The sequence below is a fragment of the Polypterus senegalus genome, chromosome 14, assembly GCF_016835505.1.
Source record: "Polypterus senegalus isolate Bchr_013 chromosome 14, ASM1683550v1, whole genome shotgun sequence".
NCBI classification, from domain to species: Eukaryota; Metazoa; Chordata; class Cladistia; order Polypteriformes; family Polypteridae; genus Polypterus; species Polypterus senegalus.
In genome coordinates this window covers 78,360,486-78,375,243 of record NC_053167.1, presented here as the reverse complement: position 1 = coordinate 78,375,243, position 14,758 = coordinate 78,360,486, and the positions used below count along the sequence as shown (strand labels likewise).

At 39.1% G+C, this 14,758-nt stretch overlaps 1 long non-coding RNA gene across 1 annotated transcript in view; it reads left to right on the top strand.

The window, feature by feature from the left end:
* The window catches only part of LOC120515023, a 63,409-nt gene extending 48,862 nt beyond the window's left edge, over positions 1-14,547 (top strand). The window contains exons 2-3 of the long non-coding RNA XR_005630567.1: positions 6,551-6,653; positions 12,789-14,547. This is a non-coding gene — a long non-coding RNA (uncharacterized LOC120515023). The remainder of the gene's footprint in view (positions 1-6,550; positions 6,654-12,788) is intronic.
* The last annotated feature ends 211 nt before the right edge of the window (positions 14,548-14,758 follow it).

The following is a 14,758-nucleotide window of genomic DNA, read 5'->3' as shown; positions in this document are numbered from 1 at the left end:
CTTTACAAGGCTTGTTATCATTGGCGTTACAATTAAACTCATCCAAGCACTCTACAGGGCCAATGTTATCCTACTCTATTGATATATAGTGTTGTGTTCAAAAGCTCTTTGCTTTTTCCATGAGATGGCATATTTGAACTCCTATATTTCACAATCCTACCATTTCTATTGATGGTAGGCTGTGCCTTTTTCCCTCTTGGCAGCATGTGGGTGTAAGCCTACTCCAAGACCTGTTTGATAGCTTAGGCTTCATGATATTCCAATCTTTAATCCGATCTTCTTTTACTTGCAGCTCCGGTCAATGTTCAACTAATGTGGCATCTCTCTGTCTGACCATCTTTCTTCTTACCCCCTTTACTGTCTATTCCATGCTTTGTTAACGGAGAAGAAGCTTGTCTCTACTGTTTACTCTGTTCACTGCAAATCATCCTACAGACTTCTTCCCAAGAGTTTACTCTGGTCCACTGATCTGCCTTCGCTGGTCTCCCCTCTCTCCTAGTACAATGTATAGTAATGAAGGTTAGATTCATTCTAGAAATTGCAACCATCAATTGATGCAACTTAAAATTCTTCACAGTCATTACCCCCGCCCCTGCAAATGCTTTCTTATGGATCTCTTCTCAGATCCATTTTGCACCTTTAATTCAAATTGATCTCTTCTCTGATTAATTTTTGCACCTTTGATCCCATGATTTCCCTGGCACCTTTCTTTAGAAGTTATGGCACTGCTTAAACCCAACTCCCTACCTGGCCCATGTTCTTCCTTGTAGCACAATTCTCTCATTCCTTTCTGTGATCATTAATCTGGTGCCCCAGACCTTCCTTTTGTTGGACCTCCCCATGTTCTTTCACATTGTATCAGTGTGAATGGTTTGTTTTCTGGATTTAGCAGAAAATTACTTCTTGCCTCTTGATATAAAACCCCTGACCTCATTACTTTTGATGCTTTTGAAAATTATCATTCATTTCAGTTTTCAATTCATCATAAACTATCCTTTTCATGTACTAATCAGGTGTCCAGTAAACTCATTGAGAACTGGTAAAGAGAACAGTAAACTCAGTGATTAGACTGGTGTGGAATACAGAGGGCGCTATCGTCCCCTTGAACTCTTAGACAACATGCCAGACACCAGGTAAAAGTCCAAATCTTTGAATTTATTGTTATAATAATGTGCACCAAGCACCTCCACTCCACAATACTCCAATAAATCAATAATCACAATAACCAGTAACAAATCCTCCACTCCTCCAAGCAGCTCTGTCACACTCCCTCCCAACTCTGGCTCAGTCTTCTGGGGTTTCCCACAGTCCTTTTAAAGTCTCTGACCCAGAAGTATTCCGTCTCCGGGTCAAATGCCTTCTTCAGGTGTCCCGGAAGTACTGCAGGTTTCCGAACTCGTGACTCCTAAGTACTTCCGGGTTAACATCACCATAATAGTCCCCGGGTTCTTGGTGAGCTCCCCCTGACAGCACCCACGGCACCCAACAGGGCTGAAGAACTGGATTCCATGTCCCATGCTGCCCTGCGGGAATCTTGGGAACCATTTCTGCCCAGGGGAGCTGCCATCTAGCGTCCCGGGGGATGTAGTGTCCTAAAAAGGCTCTCTCTCTTAGTTGAGAGACATCCCGGCCAGACTGAAGCGCCGGCTGTCCCTCGCATTGGTTATCTGGTGTCACACACGTCCACTTGGGAGTCAGCCAAAGGGACCAGAAAATGCCAATTCCATGTCAGGCCAGGGGTGGCAGGTTGCACTGAACCTCTCTCTTTTCTCTCCACAGAGCAAATACAAAAAATCCTGCCTGTATCTGATTACGCTCTGAAGATGTCACTTCCTGTCCCGTCCCCGAGGACATCACTTCCTGTGAACCGCCCATAAAAACCCCTCATCCTCCATACTTGATCAGTTCTGTTTTGGACTCTAACCTGTATACATTGTATGCAAACTAAAGCCTTTTGCAGCCATGGAAACTATATGGGTGGCTGCCCCAAATATTTGTTGTGTGTCCGGTTGGTTATTTCACACTGGGTCTTGCTGATCCAGCTTGTTTAGTCGTGGTAGTTAGTTCTTTATTTCTCTGTTATTGCCTTTCTTTTTGCCAGTAAGTCGTTCAAATTTTATCTTTGTTCTTGGGCTTTATTTAGTGAGTTGTATGTGGTGGACACAATGTAAATTACTCTCTTCTTTTTCTTGGCTTGTTCTTTTGTTATTTCTTATATACCTTTTGATTCAGTAAAGTTGTGTCCTTGCAAACAGGGGTGATTTTGAAGACATCCTGTGAGAATTAATTAGTTAGCAGGAGAGGTTTAAAGAGCAGAGAACAAACATCAGTTTCTTGAGATGAGAAAAGCACCTTGTACTGCGGATCTGCATATCAGGGATGACCTTTTCAAAGTCTGGGAAAAATTTTAATGATCTTTGAAGCCAATATGACACTTGGTGGCTAATGGTATACAACAGTAGACAATATTTTCAAAATGGGAAGATTTTAAAAGGGAGATGTGTAAGGTTGCATGTAATTTTCTGGATGTGGTTGTCTTTCAGGTTATTCACATCTGCCTTGATGAAAAGAGGATCTCCCTTTGAGATTTTAGCATGAAAAGAGGTTTGACTTCCTAGTTATAAAATCATTAAAAATAGCAGGAAAGCTAAAGTGAAATGCACATGACACGGCATACACAGCATACTGGTCTACACTTTATATTTGTTGGCTACACAATGGGTGCAACAGTGAGGAGTATCTTTGGGAAATGGAAATATTTGATATGAGAATATAAAAAATTTCCCTTGGGGAACAAACTATTCTCTTCACACTCTGATTGATCTTTTCTATAGAAAATTTGTTCTCCAAGACGCAAATTTGTAAACAGCAAAACCAACATCCTTACTTATTTAACAGTAACAAACATGGTGGAAGTGTCTATTAAGTTCAGGAGACTGAAATGGACATGTTATGTCACGTTTTGTCACCAGTGGCTGATAATTTCTTTAACTGCTTAAAAATACGAGGGATGTTCAAAAAGTTTTCACATTTTTTTAAATTCTGTTTATCAAGAGTTTCAAAAACAAATTGCATCACCTTTCTACATATTCATCTTCATTTGTGATGCAATTTTCCCAGTGTTGTACCAAATTTTTAATGCCCAATTACTACTCCTCCTGCCTTCACCATTTCCAGCGAAAATAAAAAACTGTGGAAACTTTTGGAATGTCCCTCGTAATTTCAAATACTGTAGATTTTTTTCTTGTAGCCACTTTCATTTGAATATTTCCTAAAAGAAACAATTGCAAAACCTCTTAGTGGTAAATATAAAATGACGATAGAGCAGTTGGAAACACTGAATGCAATCTTGCAGTGGAATTTTATTAACTTTTATGAATTTTCTGCTAATTTTATTTGAATTGTTTTTTTGGAAGGGGGATGTTTACAGCTACTTTCAGTTAAAAATCTGAAACCATATTCAGTAAACTGAGAGTTTCTTTAACTGCATTGAGCTCCCTGCAGTTCTGGTTCTAATCATGTTCTAGAAACAGGAAGATAAACATTATACTTTTTCTCCAATTTTATGAAATCAATGCATTTCCATTTGAAACAGAAATGTTTTTTAATGGAAGAAGAAGAATGAAAAATAACAAAGCACTACATAAGCAATAGGAAGCAGCAGCTTTGGTGCCTTCAATCCAGTTGATTTTTGTATAGCTCTCTTCAGTGGGTGCAGCTCGAGAACGCTGTAACATGTTCTCAGGTAAATGCAATTGCAATCTTTGCAAATTACTAATTACATCATAATGAAAGGTCCTAATGCCTACTCTTTCTGACATATAAAATTTCCGCAGAGTGGCAAGTATTTGATTCCAGAAAGTTAGACAGTAAAAGTTGAGCTAGTACCATCATCTTGTTGAATTTTATTTATGAGAACAAATCACTTGTTCATACAATTTGAGGCGTACTTCTGTTATTCCAAGTATTAACAAAATCATTAGGTCAGACTGAAATAATATTTTGACTGTTAGTGCATGGTATAAATATTTTTCTGACTGTAAGCATCACAAACCATGCTGTACCAGGATGTATACTAAACATTTGTATCTTCATGTTCCTTCCAGGAAAGCTTGCCTGCTTTGACTATGATTCTCTCCCAAAAGCCATGTTAGAAAACTCTTAATCAATGATTTCCTGATGCCTGAGTGACCCACATATGTTTGTAATACTTAATGGAGTGGGGTTGTCATTAGGGCTCACTAAATACACAGGGAAGTTTGGGGTTTATGTATAAAGTCTGTCAAATGATAAGCAAGTATTTGGAAGATCCTGATAGGCTTGATGTTCCTAATGGATACTGTTTTTGGGAAATGGAATGTCACTTCACTTGTGTTGGAGGAGCATAAACTTGAGTAAGAATTTAAAAAGTGTACCAACTAAAAATAATTGCATTCATCTGTACCTGAAACACTGGTTCTTGTAGCTAAACTATTGATTATGGGTGGACATGTGTTCCACTTTGAGCTGCAACAGAATAGAGGCCTTTAGTGGATCGTAGGAATGTTCAGAAGCCCCCAGGTTGGAGACATCTACTTGACAATTTTGTGATTGTATGGATATCTCAATTGGAATTTGAGCTGCAAAGATGATAGTTTGCACTTTGTGTATATGCACCTTGTTCAGTGTCCAAGTATTCAGTCTTCTTGAAAAAGGCACTCACAATTCCAAAAAGAGTTGAAATCCTCAACTTTGAAAACCTTAAGTCTAATAAGTAAGTACAAGATTCAATCCTGTTGAATTCTAATTATTTCAAAATATGGGATATCGAAATAATGGGCATATTCAGATAAAAATAAAACATAAAAATGTGGGAAGAATTGTGTAGATTCTATATAGACAGTGGCCATACCAAAATTTAAGTCTGGTCATTTGAAGCTGTAAGTCAAAAATAATGACAGTTGATGTCCAAAAGCCCTAGAAGAGGAGTGTCGCCATTTTCGTCATGAACAGTTGCTGAAGACAGTGGCTGACACCATGTGCAACACTATCTCTCAATCCAAACATCAGTGCCCACTGAAGAGATAACTGCTTTCGTCAAGACAGAGGAAAAGACTCAGAGCTGACCCAAGGTACTATCTGGCTTCCTGGGAATAGCAAGGGACTGGCAATTGAGAGGTGACCTAGGGAAGCAGATCAAGTTTCCTGAGCATATGTCTATGACCATGCTTAGGCCAGACATAGTCAGAGACATCTAAAAACGTGGTCATGCTGGAGCTGACTGTACTGTGGAAAGACTGGATGGAGGAGGAGTATGAACAAAAGAAGAACCAAGTACCAAGACTAGATGGAGGATTGTGGCAGCAGGGGTTGGAAGTCACACTGTATGCCTGTGGAGTTAAGCTGAAGATGGTTTTCTGGTCAATTCCTCGGTCAAGCCTACAGCTGGATGGGCTATTCAGGAGCTTGTAAGAGGAAAGCAACCAAGAACAGTACAGAAGGAGCAATGCGAGCTTCAAGATGGTGGAGAATTAAAAAGGTGTGACCTGTGGCAGAAAGCTACTTAGACACAAGTGGGGCCTGATCATCCATGGCTGAGCTGCGAGGGTGTCTGATGTTTAAAGTAATCCTGGGTTACAGCAGCGTGCATCATTATATTCATAACATCCACCACTATCCTATTTCACTACACTAAAAATACTATACTCTGTTTAGAATAACTATATAGATGGAAAACACTCTTAGTAAAGAAGGTATTTTCTTCATTGAAAAAAAAATGTGCACTTTAGACAAGAAATAAACAATAACCTTTAAAAACTTGTAAAACTGTGGCTCAACCTGGCCACCCATATAACCTTTTAAGAACAGTCAGTGGAGACAAATCTAAATGTAAAGTTCTGAGAACTTATTATTTGTTAAAAATTTACATTCTCTGAAATGTTTCTTTTTCTAAAATAAGACCATTAAACACATAACCGAATTAACTTTTGTTACTATAATGCTCTCCAACACATCACTGAATTAACTCTAAAATCTGTCCAGATACCCAATTATAAGTTAGTCATGTTGCCTCTGCCAGACAGAAGATCTGACTACTCATGCCACACATTGAAGAAGCAGAAGATGCCAGAGAGGACATGTAGTTCACTCATAGTGAATTTTACAACAGCATACCTTTAGAACACTTACAGCAGAAAGCTCCACTCATTAGAGGGTGGCTGCAGATGAGTTGCGTATGCACAAGCACTCTGCCAGCGGTTAAGCTCTGCACAGCACACACAGTTGTATCAGTAAGTAATGTGGACGAGGTGCTTCCATCTGGTCAAAAGATAAAGCAGGGATGGATGATGCAACTATTTAAAGGTACATTCTATGTGGCAGAGTCAGGTCAGGGTCATTGCTCATTCAACAGTCTGGTGTCAGCTTCAGACTGTGAAGTCAAAAAACACATACAACAGCACTCATTATAATCTTGTCCAGTTTTCCATTTATTTTAGTTTTTGTAGATACATCTGAATGATTACATTCATGACAAGTGTTTTAATTTTTGGTCTATTTGTTTTTCTTTCAGCACATTTATAAGGTACAATACTGTCAACCGACAAGCTACAGGCATTTCCAAGTCTTTGGATGTGAGCCTCTTTCCAACTATGTATGCCACACCTCATCATACTGTAAGTGTGACCAGATTAATTTAGATAATTTAGTTATCTGCTGGAGCATTACCATTACTGTACTGTAACACTGTAATCTGAAACTGGTAACTGCAAATGTTAATTAAAGAGAGGCAATACTGAACTATCATAATTAAATAGTCATTTCAATTAAACAGCCTTATTTATTCCTAAACCTGCAAAAACTTAATTGGTTGTTTAATTGTCCTGAAGTCTCTTTTTGAAAAGCTGCCATCAAGCCTCCCCTACCCACTTCAAATAAGTCGTATAGGCATTGAAAAATGATGATGTATCCTCGGGCAGAGTTATTTCCATGCTTGGAACCATATAACCTGTGTGAAATTACTGCTTTTCTTTTTCAGTGCTTGAAATGTGAATCAAAACTCTGTAGAAAAGGAATAAAACTATTCACAGCCTGCTAGTTCAGTCAGTAGAGGTGTGACATATGACACTTTTGAACTTTAAAACAAAAAATAGGGTTTATAATTTAAAAACAAAGGATCACCCTGTGGCAAAGTAGCCTTACACCATAGTATCATATCTTGTAGCCTTAAGGAGTAGCAATATTAGACCTGAGACTTTCAAAATACAGTAATATAGTGTGCCACAATTAGAGATCAGACTGACAAATCAAAATCTGATACAGTGTACTAAACAGTTTCTGACAGCTCACTAAATTCATTTTGTGGTTTAGCCAGATGCTCACTTTAATTAAGCAATAGCCCAAGACAGCTGAGCACTGTCCACATGTTGCATTTTCATTGTCTTTCACCGTTGTCTGACAGAGTTAAGCGAGTAACATCTGGTTTCTGCTTATTTATTTAATTTTACATTTTTACAGTTTTCATGGTGAACAATGATTGGCATTATTTTTAGTTATTTCCAGCCTTCTTGGAATAGTTCAATTTCTACTGTATGATGCTGTGATGTCAGGGTTGTCACAATATAAAGGGTCCATCCATCCATTATCCAACCTGCTATATCCTAACTACAGGGTCACGGGGGTCTGCTGGAGCCAATCCCATCCAACACAGGGTGCAAGGCAGAAAACAAACCCCAGGCAGGGCGCCAGCCCACCACAAAATATAAAGGATCACCTTGTAGTTTTATGGTATTTGAAATAACTGAAAATAAAGGGAATATCTTGCAAGAAATTTAAAGTATGAGCAAAAAAATTTAAAATAGAATCATGGCACAACTTAGCTTTGCTAAACAAATTTGAATTTAGGTGGTGGAGAAGTTGTATTGTCACAGGTGCATAGTACAGTGAAATATGCAAGACGACGTTGCCACTGTCCAGTACCTTGATATTCACCTTACCTGATGTTTGCAGTACTCCTGTTTCTGCAGGTCCATTGCAACTGTCCAAGGCATAAATGGGTATGTAACAGCCAGACTTATCTCTGTCCAAAACTGTGCTTGCTTCTAAAAGGGAGCTGGAGTAACTGCTTGCAGTTCGATAAATTGAGCATTCTGTCCTCAAAACCATAAAAATGTTTACACCTTCTTTTGTTACTATAGGAAACTATCATGTCAAACACTGTGCCCAGACACATGTGAAAATCCCTCTTACCCTCCTGAAAATGGCCATCTTGAATTCAACTCAGCAATTTCAAATGCCTACTCTAACAGGTATAAAATTTCTAAAGGATCCAGTGTTCGACAATGTTTTAGTACTGTACTACCCGCTGAATTTTAGCTTGGAAATTCAACTTCTGTTGAAAAGAAAATTAAAATAATTTTACACTGTGGAACACAATAGTCCCCAAGGAATATATTGAAAACTGTCAAATATCACAGTAATTTCAGGGTGAATATGCTTTCTCATATATGTTCTTAAAGATTTATTATACAAATGGAACTTTCATGCAATCACCCGCCCAACACTTCCAGCAGTGGAGAGAATTCTCTGAAGAGCTGTACCATCTTGACCCACCCCCAGGGATCACCAGTAGCTCCACCCCATATTAATTCCTCCAAGGTCCTGATGGTTGATGCCACGCCTATGATTGAGGAAGTGAAAGCAGCCAAACGATCAATGAAGAACGACAAAGCACCAGGAGTGGACTTGTTCTGATGACTTCACTCATTTCCAAACCATCTGGCTTATGGAACAAGTACTTCTCACTTGGAGAAAAGTTGTCACCATGGCCATCCACAAGGACGGAGACAACCAGGAATGCAGGAATTATCACAGCATCAGCCACTATTCCTCAGACGAGCCGCGAAGAACATGCAGGAATCAAACCCGGATGAGGATGCTGCAATCAAATCTTTGCTATTCGTCAACTAATGGAGGAAAGAATCTGATGTGGGCAGTGAAGTGTCATTTTATGCATTGACTTCAAGTCAGCTTTCAACTGTGTTCACTGGCCTGCCCTGTGGAGATCATTGAAGACTGAATACATGCCCCTGAAAGTCATCATAATCCTCCAAACAGCATACAATGGTTCAAACAGCCAGGTGTGTATCCAAAATGAACAAGGGGATGTAGCCTCTCCATGCTTTTCAACATCATAATCAATGTTATCATGAGAAAAGCTTTCCAGAACAGATGTGGAGTGCAGTTTTATTATTGGATGAGAACTACTTGTCTTTAAGCACAGCTAAAACAGATGTTAATTGTTGGAGGGAATGACGCTGATCACAACAATATTTTGTCATCATTTACCTCAGTTGGAATCACCATTAATTTTACTGAATCATCCCACAATCTAGGAGTTATCTTTGAGTCTAGCATGTCATTTAAAGTGCATATTACAAAGTTGTCCAAATCATGTTTTTTCCATCTTAAAAATGTTGGGAAATTAAGGTGCTTTCTTAATAAACAGGATTCTGAGAAATGAATTCATGCATTTATTTCTAGTATGATTGACTACTGCAATGTGGAGTTCACTAGATGTTCAAACTGTTCTTTATACAGCCTCCAGTTAATCCAAAATACTGCTGCAAGAATTATTACAAGAACAAGAAAGTATGAACACATAACTCCATTTCTTAAATCCTTACATTGGCTCCCGTTAAGTTTAGGGCAGATTTCAAAATCCTCCTGTTAATATATAAAACATTAAATGGCCAAGGTCCGGCTTACTTGTCTGAACTTGCAAACCAGAGCACACATTAAGATTTCAGGATGCCGGTCTGATTATGATTCCAAGGATTAATAAAATAACAGTGGGAGGTTGAGCTTTTAGTTACAGAGCCCCTAAACTGTGGAATGGTTTGCCCGCTACTATAAGAGATGCCACTTCGGCCTCAGCTTTTAAATCCTGGCTGAAGACTCACTACTTCAGTTTAGCATATCCTGAATAGATCTGGGGCCTCATGTATAACGCCGTGCGTAGAACTCGCACTATAACATGGCGTAAGCACAAAAGCCGAAATGTGCTTACGCACAGAAAAATCCAGATGCAGGAATCTGTGCGTACTCCAACTTCCACGTTCTTCCGCTACATAAATCCCGATCAGCGTGAAAACTAACGCTCATGCACGCGCATTTTGTAACGCCCCAAATCCTCCCAGAATTACGCCTATTTGAATATGCAAATCAATATAAATCGCCCTTAAGCGCAGCCTTCTGTGAAAAGACAATGGGAAAAGCACGGGGAAAATATAAGAATTTCAGCGAATACCAAGTGGAGGCAAAGGAAAAACATACTATTTGTTCAAATAAACCGTGGTATAATCAACAAAATGAAGTTGATCGAGTGACATAGCGTGTTGGAGAAACTTGAAAGCTCACATTCACAAAATCGCACAGTGCCGGAAATAAAAAAGAAGTCACATATCAAAGTTGCCGTGAAAAGAAGAGTTGTAAGCCCACTGTCTGAGTGTCATATGAAAGTTTATTAGGGTACAGAGAAAAAAGGCACACGGTGGGGAAAAAGCACGAAATGTCAACTTCAATCTCGACATTTCCACTTTAATCACGTAGTTTATTTTGTCATTTAGTAGAACATTATAAACTTCATCTTAAAATCGTTTAATTAACCAGTTTCTCAAATCACATCGTAATTAAAGTAGCACGTTAAATGCTTTGTTTTGTATTTGATCTTCTACTCGTATGTGCTCTATGTGTGTGAATCACTACTTGCTTCTTAAACTGGCTCTCTTCCTCCAACTGGACACAGAGTCCATTACATTTGTGATATTACAGCTCTCTGAATAACTAAAATACTGAGATGTATACGTGATGTCATTTTCATGATGATAGGAGCTAAAGCACATTATTAAACATGTGTTTCATGAGCCTCGTGCTCATGACAAGCATTTATCTTTTGTCGAAATGTGTCGCTGCGTTTTTAGCTGTGTTGTTATTTTCTCTTTCTGTTTTATATTCAATATATATTGGCGTAGCCGTCCCTGCAGTCCTTGCTTTTCTTTCCCCAAGTAACCGATCGCCACACAATCAGCTCTGTAATAGACGTTAAGCCATCTGTAAGCTTAGCGCCGATTCTTCAAAACGTTTAAGGAACATTGAAATATCTTCGTAGTACATGTTTAATTATTCTATCCTTCACGACACTCCCAGTGAAGAATATAGATTATTTAAATGAAGTTAAAGTTTTATGTGTATAATTTAACAAACATATTTTGCTGCATTTCACCTTAAAAATTATATCGTCATCATATGTAAATACGCGCTTTATAAAGTGGCCCAGGTTGTGAGATATTATAACTGTAGTGCAAGTTTACAGTGGGGTGATTGTACTTATAAATACAAACAGTTCTACAAGGAGCAATTGATTGAGTGCATTTAAAGTTCTTGGGATTAAACTGTTTCTGAACCGCGAGGTCCGTACAGGAAAGGCTTTAAAACATTTTGCAGTGGCTGACACAGCGTGTACTTAAAGCTGTATACAGATAATTCTCTTTCCGATCAGCTGCTGTGATTCACACTCAGATACAGTGATATAAATACTCCGAGTCGTGCAGTGAGAGTAATATGGAAAAAGATGATCCGCTGTGGCAACTCCTAACGGGAGGAGCTGAAAGAAGAAGAAGAAGAAGAAGAAGGTGCAGTGAGAGTAACAACGCTAAAGCAGTTATGGTATTTGGAATACTGTACTATGGCTGTTCCCTGGACCATTATATTGTTACGAGTTAATTACAATCAGATGCATTACACTAATAAACAATATGCGGTTAGTTTCAGTGTATTTATAAAGCCGCGTCATGAAAATAATGAGTAATCACACAGGAACAGTACCATTGCTTTGACGCTGGGTGCCGCCAGTTTGCAAAACCGAGCGGAGAACTTGCGTACGACAAGGCATGAGGTACCGTGGAAAAGTGCGTGGCTTTACGCCAAGTGTAGGTTTTATACATCGCGATTTGAACGTGGAAAAGTTCTTACGCAACATTTCTGTGCGTACGCACCGTTTATACATGAGGCCCCTGCTGATTAACTGTACAGACTGCATCTCTGTTGTTAGTCATTAGCACTAAAAAATAAGTAGCATGATAGTTATAATTTGTTACTAACCCTCACCTATTCTGTTTCTCTTCTTGAAATCAAATGTGGCACTTGGTGCCACGGCCCACCTGCCAAGTTGTTTTGCCTGCCTAAGGTAAAGTCATCCCTGATGGAGGATCGCAGGAATCATGGGAAAGAGGGGTCCTTTTATCGGATTGGCTGGCCAAGCAATGTTTCAGCTGTGGAATGGCCAAATGGGGGAGGCAGCTTGATAGACGAGGTCTCCAGGACTCTAAACAAATCCAAATCATATTATGTGATATCATCTACTGTTAAATTCTGGTCCGTACTTGTAAAAGTTTTATTTTTATACTGTATTGAGGATTTATTTTGTTCTGTGTATTGTACTGTATTGACCCCCTTCTTTTTGACACCCACTGCACACCCAACCTACTTGGAAAGGGGTCTCTCTTTGAACTGCCTTTCCCAAGGTTTCTTCCATTTTTTCCCTACAAGGTTTTTTTTTGGGAGTTTTTTCTTGTCTTCTTAGAAAGTCAAGGCTGGGGGGCAGTCAAGAGGCAGGGCCTGTTAAAGCCCATTGTGGCACTTCTTGTGTGATTTTGGGCTGTACAACAATAAATTGTATTGTATTGTATTGTATTATGAGGACCATTTTGTAAATGACCTGATGTTTGCTGACAATAGTGCTTTTTTCACAGACAATGATGCCAAGGCCACAAATATCATCTATGACATTGTCCAGTCGTATGGCTTGAAAATCAATATGGACAACACCAATGTGGTGACAACAAAAATATATATCAGGCCATTGTTCACCTCGAGGATACCCAGCATGAGCAGGTGCAGGACTTCAAATACCTAGGGTTGTTGGTCCAGGAATAGAAAGTGGAATTGACAGGAGTGACCCATGGTAGGTGGCTGCGGCGTTCACCCCCCTGAAATGATGTCTGTAGGTGAGAACCAATATTTCCATGAAGTCCAAACTTTGCCTCATCCGGAAGCTGATCTTGCCAATCCTCCTTTATGGATCAGAAACATGGACCTTGCTCAAACTGGATCTGAACAAACTCAAGGTATTCCAAATGCGATATCTGCAACAGATCCTGGGAGTCTTACTTCATGATTCCATCACCAATGAAATCATTCGGGCAAGATGTCAACAGCAACCAAGCTTTGACAACCAAATCGAGCAGCGAAGGTTAAGCAGATTCAGCCTTGTGTGCAGAATGGGCACAAACAGGCTAACACACAGACACCTCTGGAGACAGTGACCCACCCAGTGGAGGATACAATGGACTGTGTTCAAGAAAACATGGACCAAATAAGTGGAGGAAGATCTGAAGGTCTGATGACTTGACCTAAATCAGGCCAGGACCATTGCCATGGTCCATGAAAAGCATCATGAATCTGAAACCCTGTGGCACCCATAGCAGTATACTGGTTGTGTGGCTAACTGCCAGCTAGGGATCAGAGAAAGAGAGAGAGAGAGATGAAAAACTGTGTTTTCTTCACCAAGACCATTTCTTCAAACTGTTTGAGCCTATATTATTCATTGTGCTTGACTTACATATGTACTTCTGAAAGAACAGCGGCTTGCCTCTCATATTGTTGGGCCCAAATCCAACTGATGAGCCAGGTTACAGAAAGGCAAACTGGAACATATGGTATAGATAGACCTAAGCAAATATTTAAAAAAAAAAAAAAAACAAAACAAGACATAAATACAAAGGATACATCCCTCATTCTTGGTTCCCTCATTTGTTAATTTTTTTAATTTCCTAAATTCCTTTGAATTTTTGTTTTTTAACCTAGCCATGATACCTGTTGAAGACAACTGATTATAATAATTTCTTTTGTCCTACTTTTACTTTCCTCAGTGTTTGTACCTATCTGAACCTCTCTCGTGCTCCCAGAAAGCCTGCTTTTCAGACTGTTATTTTTTTTTTTTTTTTGAGGCAACTTTTTCACCTACGGTCCAGCTTTACGCCTTCCGTCTTTTAAGATAACTCTTTCAATGTGTGTCTATACTCTTCCTCATCCAGCCTCACTTCCTCTTGCATCACCAAAGCCAAACTGACCAATCACACCAAAGCCAAACTAACCAATCAGAGTGCTCTGAAGGACTGGGCACATGAAACTTAGTGTTTTATTATATTGTAGACTATTTCATATTTTGCCTGGAACCAGTTGGTTTATGAACATCAGGCACTGCAAATCACAGAGCTGCAGTAACCTGAGGGAAGTACAAGAACCCTTTTATGCCTCATCTCTTTACTATGGCATTACCTTCTTCCTCATTCTCTCTTAGCAGGTTTTTGATTACCTTAAAATTATTATTTTTTTGTTTACTTTGTATTTTCTGTTTAATGACTTCAGTCTCATAAAAGGTTTATCTACTAGTGGTTCTTTAAATGCAAATTTTTGAAATCTCTCATTGAAAAACATTGGTAAATTCCAAATCCACCTATCTTAAAACAAAGAAACATTCTGTGCAACTTCAAACACGGATTAGTTTTACTCTTTCACTAGTTTTACAAGTTGCTTCTGATGGCAAAATGGATCCTTAATATAAGTTTGTCAAATGCAAAGCGATGTACAGTGGTGTGAAAAACTATTTGCCCCCTTCCTGATTTCTTATTCTTTTGCATGTTTGTCACACAAAATGTTT